Here is a 12,490-nt window from a genome sequence, read left to right as displayed (position 1 = left end):
TTGTATGCAATTGTTTAGTGACATTATAAATCAAATAAAAGAACTTTATAATTTTGCATAAAGTTAAAGTAAAAAAAAAATGAGTGATAATTTCATAATTAAAAAAATCTTGTAAAATAGATCAGAGCACGAGACCTATAATTTTTTAGAATATATAATAAATTTTCGTTTTTAGTTTGATATTACCTAAATAGATGAGATCTTATTTATCATAGTTTGAGCATATGATTTTGTTAAATTTTTGAGAAAGAGCATTGTTCATTTTGACTTCAAGAGAGTTTGGAAAATAAGTTTATATGGCAATAATACAGAGAAAGATAAAGATGTAGGACTATGTCTGTGCAGTATATACTTGCATTATTTATTAATTCTAAAAGATATTAAAAATTCTATAAGTTCTTAATAAAAAGCAATATAAAAAAGATAAAAGTAGTAATTTGTCTTGACATTAATCAGGTCATATACCAAATTATTGAATTAAATTTGTCGTATAATATAATATTAAAAATCGATATAACAAATCTGTAAAAAATTACAGCATATATTAAATAATTAACATATCGTGTAAAAATAAACATATAAACAATATGAATGTCATTTGAAATGATAAAATAATGACATTTAATTTGAATTATTGATTTTTATTTGTTTATGTTTCAATTTTATTTTGTAGTACCTGATGAGGAATTATATATATAAAAAAGAAATTGTAATAAATAAAAAAGTTAAACTTTTAAGTTGAGCAATAATATGCATATATGATCAATGATTAATTGATATGTCTGCATGTTTATAAAATAAAAAGAATAATTAATATAAATTAGCACAGATGAATAAAGCTCTTCTCGTAACTATCTCTTTTAGATTTAACATTCACGGAAGAATAAAAATAAAACTTATTTATTTGAAAGGATTGTTTATTTTGTACCTTTGCAATATTCAAAAGATTAGTCATTAAACTTTTGGCCTAACGAACATTTTGGTGCAAAACCAAAAGAAAAAATAAAAAGAACAATGTGTCAGTATGAAAGATAAGAATTTATAACTAAGAATCATTATTGTTTCACTATTGGACCAAGTTTTTATTTCTACTATAAATTTATAATTCCTCATCAAATAATTAATATGACACAAAATAGTAAGTAAATAAAATTTAATTGGAATAGTGGTTATATGCTCTTTTAGACTATTAGGTCATCAGTTTCGATTTATTTATATATCCCATCATAGGATACTTATTCTTCACTTTTTTTAAAACAATAATAATAAATCTAAGATGAATGATATCTAACAATAGAAATAAAAAAAATTATGGATATTGTCATGCAATAACCTAGAGAATAATCGAGATATAGAGGAAAAAACTGTATGCTATTTGTAAGAATAATTCAAAGCATATATTAAATTTTATATATGTGAATATATAAAATTTGAAGGTAAATTGTTCTTAATTCATTAAATATATTGACGAAAGCCAAATTTATTTTTAAATAATTAACTTCTGCATTTATTAATAATTATCATAAATAAAATCTCAAATTTTTTAACATATTTAATTTATCTTTTCTGTTTGTATTTGTTTTTATGTATAAACCACCAAAAATACACTCGAATAATTTTGTCATTGACAAAAATGTTCTTGAATTTTGTTATCGAAAAAAATATTCTTAAATAATTTAAAAACGCGATAAAAATGTACAACATTAAATATATATTCTCAAAAAATATTTTAAAAATTGAATTTTGATACGATTTTTTGCAAGCATGATAGAAAAATGAGATATTTTTTATCTTTAAAATTTGGTGATTTTTTGCTAAATATATACATTTTTAATTTGTGATTTTTTTTGTCAACAATCAATAATACCCTTTTAAAAAAAGGGAAAAAGACAAATAGGTCCCTGACTTTTCAAACTTTTGACAAATACATCCCTGACAAAATTTAAATACAAAAAAGTCCCTGACTTTAACAAACGGAGGACAATTTAGTCATTCCGTCTATTTGCCTCTCATACACCTAACGGAACTGGCTGACGTGGCTGAAACGGTGTCCAGGTGTCCGTTACGGTGCCACGTTGGAAGGGGGAAAAAGTTCGAAGGACAAATAAGTCCTTGACGCCATTTTACAAATAAAGTTCGAAGGACAAATAGGTCCTTGAGAATTTTTTTTTTCAAAATTAATAAACTCATTTCCTAAATTCTCCCATCTACCTCTCTCCATTTTTATATTTCTCTCTACTATTTTTACTCTATATATAATTATATTTTATATTAGTAATTTGACAAATCAAAATATGTCATTCGATATTTTCTTACAATTAAAATATTTTAAATGTAAAATTATACACATTAAATTATTTTAAATTTTAGATAACGAATGTTAAAATTAATTACTAATAAAAAATTAGACTTTTTCATATAAAAATAATAACTAAAAATCTTATTATTTAATTTTTTATCTGCAGATATCTTGGTCTTCTTAGTCAGAAATTTTTGTCAACTTACGACTTTTTTGTAAAAGTAGTTTGATTTTATAAATCTTTTGTGTCATGCATAATTTATACTGTTAGAACAAAGTGAACTATAATTTAAAAAAAATATATTCTCATAATGTTATTATGCATAAAAATACTAGTTCTAATATAATACACAAATGCACTAATGCTAACTTAATACATGAATGATGCACAAATGAACTAATGCTAACTTGATGCATAAATGAACTGATGCTAACTAATGCCACTAGTATGATGAAAATTGAACTAATGCAATTTAACAAATTCTAATATAATACACAAATACACTAAAACTAAACTAATGCAATTTAAGAAAAAGAGTAGAAACATAACAAGCCCAATTTCTACAATTTTAATACAAATAATTTAAATTGTAGAATAAAACAAGTTAACTAGATTTCAAATACAAGCATAATTTTATCAGAAATTATTTTTAATATGGAAAGAAAATTGGTGTTTTGGTTGAATATTGACATTTGAAGTGTATTACAGTATTGTGGAAATTATTCAACACGCCCCCACGTGTTGGCCAGAATGATGCCACGTGTTCACCACGCCCCCCACTTGTTAACTTCCCACAAAAAAAATCCACCCATCTATAATTACACCACATTCTCCCATTTTCAACAAAAACACCAATATTTTTTCCATACAAAAAAAAATTAGCCTAATTTTATAAACTAAATTCTCATAATAGAAGCATAATAGAAGTATAATGAAAAAAAAATTTCCCAAGGACCTATTTGTCCTTCGAACTTTATTTGTAAAATGACGTCAAGGACTTATTTGTCCTTCGAACTTTTTTTCCCTTCCAACGTGGCACCGTAACAGACACTTGTACACCGTTTCAGCCACGTCAGCCAGTTCCGTTAGGTGTATGAGAGGCAAATAGACGGAAGGACTAAATTGTCCTCCGTTTGTTAAAGTCAAGGACTTTTTTGTATTTAAATTTTGTCAGGGATGTATTTGTCAAAAGTTTGAAAAGTCAGGGACCTATCTGTCTTTTTCCCTTAAAAAAATAATATAGAGATCAAATTTTTGTTCCATTTTTTGTGTATATTTTTTAAACAGTTATCTAAATATTCCTATAAAATTTTGTATCAAATGCATAAGCAATTTGTCAAATACAAAAGTCATTTGCTACTTACAAAAAAAATAATATTCTTTTTGAATATTTTTATAGTATTTTAAAATTATTTGAAATTATTTTTTTCGATAATAAATTCGAGTGTATTTTTGTCAACAATAAAATTATTCGAGTATAGTTTGATAATTTATCCTACTTTTATAATTGTTTTTTTCCTTTTTTTAGAAACAGTGATTTTATAAGGTTGAAGCTAAGAGTCATGGGAGAGGTTGATTGAAAGGTTTGACATAAGAGCCAGAATGGATCTCTTTGGAATTTGAATCACTTAAAAAAAAAAAACAAGCTAGGTTTGGTGGTGGTGGTTGTTGTTGTTGTTGTTGTTGTAGGGTAGTGGTATATATAGTTATATACAACCAATGTTTTCCCGATTTTGCATCCATTTTTATAGCTTTGGAACTTAACAAGATTTTGGTAACTCTGTCAAAACACGTTTGAGTCATCAACAACAATTGCCGCTGTGTGTTGTCTATCTACCTTTTCTTCTTTTCCATCCAAACCTCTTTTTCTCCTTTACTTCATTTGTACTTTACTAAAAATAAATAATTAAATAAAATTAAAGTTGCTAGAAAATTTTGTCATGCTAGGGAGACAAGCTAAGATTAGATATCACCAAAAGAAAAAGATATGTCTTTAAATTTATTGAGCATTTATTGGTTGATGAGGTCTGTATAATAATGATTTTTTCCTTAAATAAATTAAATAAAACATTTATTTCCTAAATTAAACAAATCAAACATTATTAACCAAAATCCATTTTTTTAGATAGGGTGGCAAATTGGGTTGGTTGGGTCAAATATTTTGTATAAATAAACTAATTCATAGATTCATAATTTGCGGTCAGTTATTTCACAAAGATACGATTATTCCACTCATTTTGTCTCATCGATCGGAAAAAAAAAAAGATTTTAGTTAATAATATTTTATTTCTTTACTTTAGAAAATTGGTTTTAAAATAATTTCTTGTGTTTAGATTTTAGCATGTATTTTTAAGTAGTATATTTAAAATTATTATTTATATAATTTAATATTTGATACCTGAGATTAAATTAGTAAAATCATTACAATTTAAGAATAATACATTAGTTTTTGAAATATTATTTTAAAATATACTACTTATTTTTTAAACATGATCTTATTTTTCAAAAGACTATTTTGAACGAAAAAGTCTTTTATTTTTATGGTTCCAAAACATACTCTAAATTAATATTAATAATGTAATATAATCAAAAGACCGACCAAAATGACCTAATCTCATAAAAATTATCTATATATTATATTATAAAATTAGGAAAATTTACAAAAAGTTTTAATTAGTATACCATTTAAACGTCTAATAAATATTATATAAATGTGAGAATAATTCTACACTTCCTAGATTAGAAAACACATTTTCAACCAAAGTAAAAGGCGAAACCCACTAAAGACATTATAGAAGTCAAGATTCCTCGGAGACAAGTCGTGGACAAAAGATTTTTTCAAGACATATAATCAGTAGTTTGATTAAGATTGACCCAATACATGTTTTAGGCTTTTAGTTCTTCTGTTAATGAATTTCCATTTTCCGTCATTGGATCATGGTACCTAAAAGGAATATTCTGCTGAGTTCACATAATTTGATTGTATTCTTACTTATTTTAGTATCTTAATTAATATATGTTATGAATTTCATTAACGCATGTCTTTAATTATAGGTAGAAACTCAGGTGCAGTCGAATTCACGTGAAGTTAATAACTAGAAGTCATTGGATGATTTGACTGATTTGACTAAATTTTCATCTAATGGCTCTCAGCTATCAACTTCATGTGAAGTCGACTGCTTCTGAATTTTCACCTTAATTATATCATGGTTGTGGTAGTTGAGAAAAAAGGTTATTATTGTTTTTTCTTTCGCCCTTTCTGTATGAACCCGGAAATAACTATTATCGACTTTGAAAAACAGTCACTAGAAGAGAAAGATTTGGTGGCAAGAAGTACAAAGAAGCGTCTCCCTTTACATGGAGCAAGGGTAATATCAAAAGAAAGCACTTATCGAAACCTTGAATTTTGTAATCTTTTCTCTGACTTTAGTATTAGACACTTATCAAAACTCAAATCTGACCATCTTCCCATCTTACTAGACTTTCAGATGAATCATATGGATGGAAGTAATAGACCATTTAGATTCCTAGCTCCTTTACATGAATTAAGATCATAATAATATGGTCAAGGAGGGTTGTACGAACCTAGAAGATTTGCTGCTGAATTTAGCCAACTTTATGGATAAAGTTAAAGTGTGAAATAGGGAGGGTTTCGGCCACATTTTTAAGAAGAAATAAACAACATATCTTATCAAAGCTTGAGGGTATCAATAATAGACAGTCCTTTATTACCAACCCTTTCTTAGCTTGGACATGCTTCAAAAAGACTTATGAAAAGATTACGAAGTTATAGCCATCTAAGAGGAGAGCTGTTAGCAACAAATGTCAAGATGTAATTATATTAATTTTGGTGACAAAAATTCTAAATACTTCTATCAAAAAGAAACAGAAGAAGAGAAGGAATAAGATTACAGCATTAAAGAAAGGAGATAGAGAATAGATTGAAGATGCGATTACTTTTAAAGATTGGAGATGAAATTTTTTAAATCTTTTTATTGTTTCGATTCGGTTGTTAATCCTTTTGTTATTACTAATAAGTTTTCTAAGCGAACGATTATGTGACAACGGTGGAGGCCACACGATGGCGAGGCGGAGCAACGGGGATGAGTGAGTTTGAGGGAGAAGGAGAGAAAGGCAGTGGTATGGAGAGAGAAAGGTTGAAGATGGGTTTTGGGTGGGTGAGAAGGGATCTTGGGATTTGGATTGAAGGGAGTGAGATTGTAGTAACGGTGTGAAGTGATGCTATTATCGTTGGAGATGAGGTAAAATTAGAGTTTGAGAGTGATTAGGTTAGAGTAAAAAAGCAATTTAAAAACTTTTGATAGATTATTAGAATTTGGGTAGTTATAATTACATCTTTCTTAGTTACAAGTTAGTTTTAGTTTTTTTATAATCAAATTTGTCAACATTATAATGTTTCATGTCAATTTGAGTACTTTAATTTATTCTTAAAAATAATAAATGAGAACCTATCACACCGTCACAATCTTAAGAGGAGGATCTAAAACTTCACATATTTGTTTTGTTTGTAAAGACAGACCTGAAGCAGGTTTAAGGAAGCTCTCCAACACTTTTGTAACTACTCTGGGCCAAAAAACAGGTTCGAAAAGTCGTGTATGATTTTTCCAACAATGTGAATTAGGATGTTCAAAATCGATCCAAACCCAACAAAACTGATTAACCGAACCAAAAAAATCGTAAACCGAACAAACTAAAAATTAAAAAAATCGAAAATATGATATTTTGCTTTTTTTTGTGATTTGGTTCGGTTTTCGATTTTGCTAGTGAAAACTCTAATCGAACCGAACTGGACCGGTTTACTAAAAATCCCTAAATAAAACCAACCCCAACCCCAAGTAGATGACCAAGCCAACCTCACTTGAACCCCTAAACCACTCAGTAACTCTCTCCACACTCCACACTCGACCACCCCACAATCTACAACAGTGTCGGAAACTCCTCTTTTCGCTCTCCACAAAGCTGTCATCCTCTCAGCTCCTGACGTCGTCAGACATCACCCTTGCGGCAACCCTTCCTCATCTACTACTAAAAAACTATTTATTATAGACAGATATTTCTGACAGATTTTATCCCACGGAAATACAGACAAATTTTGCGAGAGAATTTCTGTTGGAAACGAAAGAAAATGAATTAGCATAAATTACAGACGGAAAAGAAAATCTGCCGATAATTTCGTCGGAAAAATTAATTTTTTTTCGTGGAAAATGATTACCGACGAAAAATTCGTCTGTATTTAAATGAACAAAAATATTGCATTTTGTTAAATTATTACAGATAGAAAATCTGTCTGTAATTTAAAATATTCCGTCGAAAAATTTGAGTTAAACCTAGCATTCTCCTCCCCCATCCTATCGAGCTCCATTCACCACACAAATTAAACGAGCTTGTTCCTCTCTCCGTCAATGAGCTACTTCTTCTCTTCGTCGCACAAGCTTCTTCTGCCACTGTCGCCGCCGCTCGCATCGCACGAGCCCCCTCCGTCGCCGCTCTCGTCGCGTCTGCTCCCTTTGTCGCCATCGTTGCACAGCCTTCTCTGCCGCTCTCGTCGCGTATGCTCCCTTCATCGCCGTCGTCGCAGAGCTCTCGCTGCCGCCACTCTAATTCGAACACTAATTTTGTGATTCTGTTCCAAATCTGGCCATGTGCGAGTGTGTCGACAATCAGAAGGTAAAGACTTATATAATCAATCTCTGTTCTAGTTCTTAGAGGTATGAATTCATTGTTGTTTTTATTTTATTTTTTTCTTGTAAACTTGGAGTCAAGATAAGTTGATTTTCACGTGTGTTCGATTGATGAAGTCTCTATCTTATGAATAAGTAGTTAAGTTTTCAATTTTGAATTTTTCTAACTACGCAATTGCTTCTAGAGTTGGCGTGTTTGGAGAGTCTTGAGGTAGTTAGCAGGTTCATCAAGCATTGAAGCTGTAACACCCTACCACACAAAGCTTTACGCTTAAGCCGTAAAATAGAGGTGGTGTGATATTACGACCTCTAAAACAAAATATATATACATAATAGTATCTGAAAAAGAGTAATATACGAGGAGCCATGGAAAACAGATAAAACAAAATAGCAAAATAAAAAGCGTAACGCTCAGAAAATAAGATTACTTGAGTGCTAAGACACCTAGAGATTATAGGTATAACAAAGTAGAAAACGGGAATAGAGGGCCAAAAGTACAGAATAACAAGCTCCTAACTCAGCCTACGAAGCTAAGGTTTGCCGGAGAATATTTACATATATATACATATCCTGAAAACTTAACTCTCCTCAGCCCTCTAGAAGGGACAAAATAAACAAGTTTCTTGGAGAGAAAGCTAAGTACATATATATAAAGTTGTACAACAAAATAAACCACGAGACTACTCTGCTTCAGAAGTCCAGACGCCTAGCGATGAGCCTCTCGACCTGCACCTAAAAATAACAATACAATATGGGGTGAGAACCGGAGGTTCTCAGCATGGTGAAGGTGCCATGCATATAATATATAAGGTCTTGGAAATGCCAGAGGCAATCCTAGACCGCCGACACTCAGATTAAAAAAAAGCCTTAAAATATTAAACAGAAACCATAAAGGGGTAGCTTTCTAGAGATATCCAAGCCTAACATAACTTAACCTTAGTCCTATTTCCTTTCCGGCTTTCCTCGAAACCTCCATCTCCAATGGTCCATACACAGTTAAACAGATAAAATCAGACACAAGAAGGGTACAAGTACTACAGATAACAATTATACAATTAGCATGGCAAATACATTTAGGCACACTCATTTATTGCACAGACAAGTAATTTAGGTAATATGCATATGGTGATGCCTGTCCTATGGCCGATGAGTCTCATCTGTCGGTTATTAAGCCAACCCGACAAGTTCGGTTTGCTAAACCTTTGGACTTCCCCCGACGCGCATCCCCAAGAGTCTATGCATAGCTTTTTCTCATATTATAAATTGCTCAATGGGGGGTCAACCTTCCCGAGAATTTAGAGTGCCCGGTCACATCTTACATCGCAGGGTCAACAGAGTATCGGGTCTCAATCTAGAACACGTGGTGGCAAGCCACGATACTTTACCCAGAGAAATCCGTATCTCAGATGATTTACATGTGTAAGCCTCATAATTTCATAGTAATTATAGAAATCAAACATTCAAGCCTTAACATCTTCAATCATTCATGCATGCATCTCCTTTTTACATGATTTTATCATTCTTAACCTTTACTTCACCATCAAGTTACCTTAATTTACTAACTCCACCTTGTTACTAAGCTTCCTAACCAAGTTTAGAACTAACGGTAAGAAAATAAAGGTTTAGAAGTTTGAAATTCAGTTTAAAAACTCAAAATCTAGTTTTTGCAGAAAACAGGGCCACGCGTACGCATCACCTGACTACGCATACGCAGATGCGCCTGGCAGTAGCGCATGGTCGTGCATGAGGATCTTGCGTACACGTAAACCTCAAGTCACGTGCATGCGTCGGTCACGCGTACGCGTGGGCGTGCAAACTTAGCCCATTACGCGTACGCATAGGCTCGCCCGCGCACATACACACGAGGCAGTAGCTACCCTATGCGTATGAAGGTTTTGCGTACGCAAATTACCCCGGCCACGCGTACGCGTCGGCCACGCATATGCTTGGGTGTGAAGTTTATCAAAGTTTTGGTTAACTCTGAATCTACAGATTTGCTAATTTAAACACCAAACTTCCGACGCACATAACTTTTTCGTTCTAAATCATTTTTCCTCCGTTCTTCAAACGGTGTACACTTCACGGATACAATTTTCATACAAAACTAGTTTGAAGGGGGTCTGGAAGTCAAGTTATGAGTTGCCGAAGTTCAGCGAAAAACCAAATTTCACAAAAGCTTCAAAACCTCATTTTCTTTTCAAAACTCATTCCAACCCAATCCAACATACCTATAACCATCAATATAACTTACCCTTAATAATATCACAACAATCTTTACAATCATATCATTTTCTCAACTCAATAACATCTCATTTCAACCTAACCTTCACAAGATTGACAATAAACACCAACATTTCAATCTCTCTCTCTCTCTCTCTCTCTCTCTCTCTCTCTCTCTCTCTCTCTCTCTCTCTCTCTCTCTCTCTCTCTCTCTCTCTCTCTCTCTCTCTCTCTCTCTCTCTCTCTCTCTCTCTCTCTCTCTCTCTCTCTCTCTCTCTCTCTCTCTCTCTCTCTCTCTCTCTCTCTATATATATATATATATATATATATATATATATATATATCCATGATCATAAATTCTTCAACCATCATCACATCATCATTCATTATTTCAATACCAACAAAATCAAGTGAATACCACACATGCTCAAACCATATCATTATTACTAAACATTCAATACACATAACCATTCCAGCTTATCCTATAGTTCTCTAGCCTAGGTTTTCACACGACATTATATATTATACATGCAAAACCTAACCTACCTTGGCCGATTTCTGCGTATTACCCGAGACACCAACAAGGCACCTAAAGCAACCTTCCAAGCTCAAAATCTTCAAGGCAAGGCTTCCCAAACTCCACCAAGCCTCCAATATGCTCAATCAACCTCAATATACACTTATACAAGTCTAATTCACATAATTCACACCCAAATTCAATACCCAACCCACATAAGCTAGAATTTTCAGAATTTTGAGATTTCTCACCATATATATGTCTTGATTAAACAAGAACCCACAAGCTCTTCAAGCTAGTTTGAGCCTAAACATCAAGACACCGAATTTCAATAACCAAAATCTCAAAATTTTGAAATTTCAAGAGACTGAGAGGCTGGGATCAGTGGTGTGACTTACCTATAAAATTAATCCGATGAAATTGTAGAGCTCGACGTGCTTGACGCTTAGCAGCAAACGGTGCGGCGATCGGAACTCGGATAAGGAAGTTATGGTGGTTTGTTGTGGTAGTTAGGGTTGTTCTTCACCTCCCTTCTCCCATGGATGCTGGAACGGAAATGGGAATGAAAGGGAAGTAAGGAGATGAAGCTCATTTAAGTAATGGGTCCGGTTGGGTCTATGGGTCTGGTTTGGGTCCGGTTCGACTGGTTCGGTCCGTTTAGCTCAATCTTTGGTTAAATTCTTTGAAATTTGTGTCAAAATTCTCATTTTAAAGATCTCTATCCTATTTTAATATAAGATTTTTATTTTTAATCTTCCTCATTAAAATAGCTAATTTAGCGAGATTTACAAAAGGAGTGTCCATCTTGCTTCCACTAGGAACAATCTTCTGCAAAACCCTAATTCTTTCACTTATTTTCTCCCTTCTTTGCCTTGCTGCTACCGTTTGAACTTGAATGACAAAATGGTACTTCTTGTGATGCTATTGTTATTACCTATATATCATGTTTATCTATCTAGATGCAGTGTTGAAGAGCTTACCAAATGTAGATCTATCTAGATGCTTCCAGAACACAGAATATTAACTCAAGATGGATCCAACAGGGTGAGAATCCTTCCAACAACTGAAGAGATAAGACATGTAAGAAGATTAAATGTCAGCTTATGTGATAGTATTATTAACTCTGCCTTGTTAAAATTCATTACCACCAATAATTAGGATACAAATTATGTAACAACTAATTTAAATACTGTGAATGGTAAAACTAAGGACTACTTTAAATTTTTTTAGTACATAGAGCAGAGAACAGATACATTTAAGGAACTGATGTGATGTGATGAGAGAATAAAGATTACTGTACCTCCAGATACCATGTATCTCAAGGAATCATTCATGGAGTTGAAAGTTGATGAGTTAATCATGGAGATAATGTCCATTCATAAGAATGCTGGCATTCAAAATTTATATGATGCTATGAGAATAATACATTGAGTTTATGTTTTGAATTATAGTTGATGTATCAACACATTTTATTGATGTATGATTGTTACTTATTATTATAGTTGATATATCAATACACTTTGTTTATGTTTTGAATTATATTGACTTGTTTGTTTATAATACTTTTCTTTTAGTTTGATAATACGATGAATTTGTTTATTTTTTGAAATATTATAAATATTCAAAAATACAAATTAGATAAAAATTTGTATTTATTAAGATATAAAAAAAATCTAAAATTCTATTTTACCTTACTGATAGATTTATAGGCGAATTTTCTATCTGTATTCAGAGTTTGGAATGATTTTTCA

This window comes from Arachis stenosperma, chromosome 2, assembly GCF_014773155.1.
Source record: "Arachis stenosperma cultivar V10309 chromosome 2, arast.V10309.gnm1.PFL2, whole genome shotgun sequence".
Lineage (NCBI taxonomy): Eukaryota > Viridiplantae > Streptophyta > Magnoliopsida > Fabales > Fabaceae > Arachis > Arachis stenosperma.
This window is presented reverse-complemented; position numbering follows the sequence as displayed.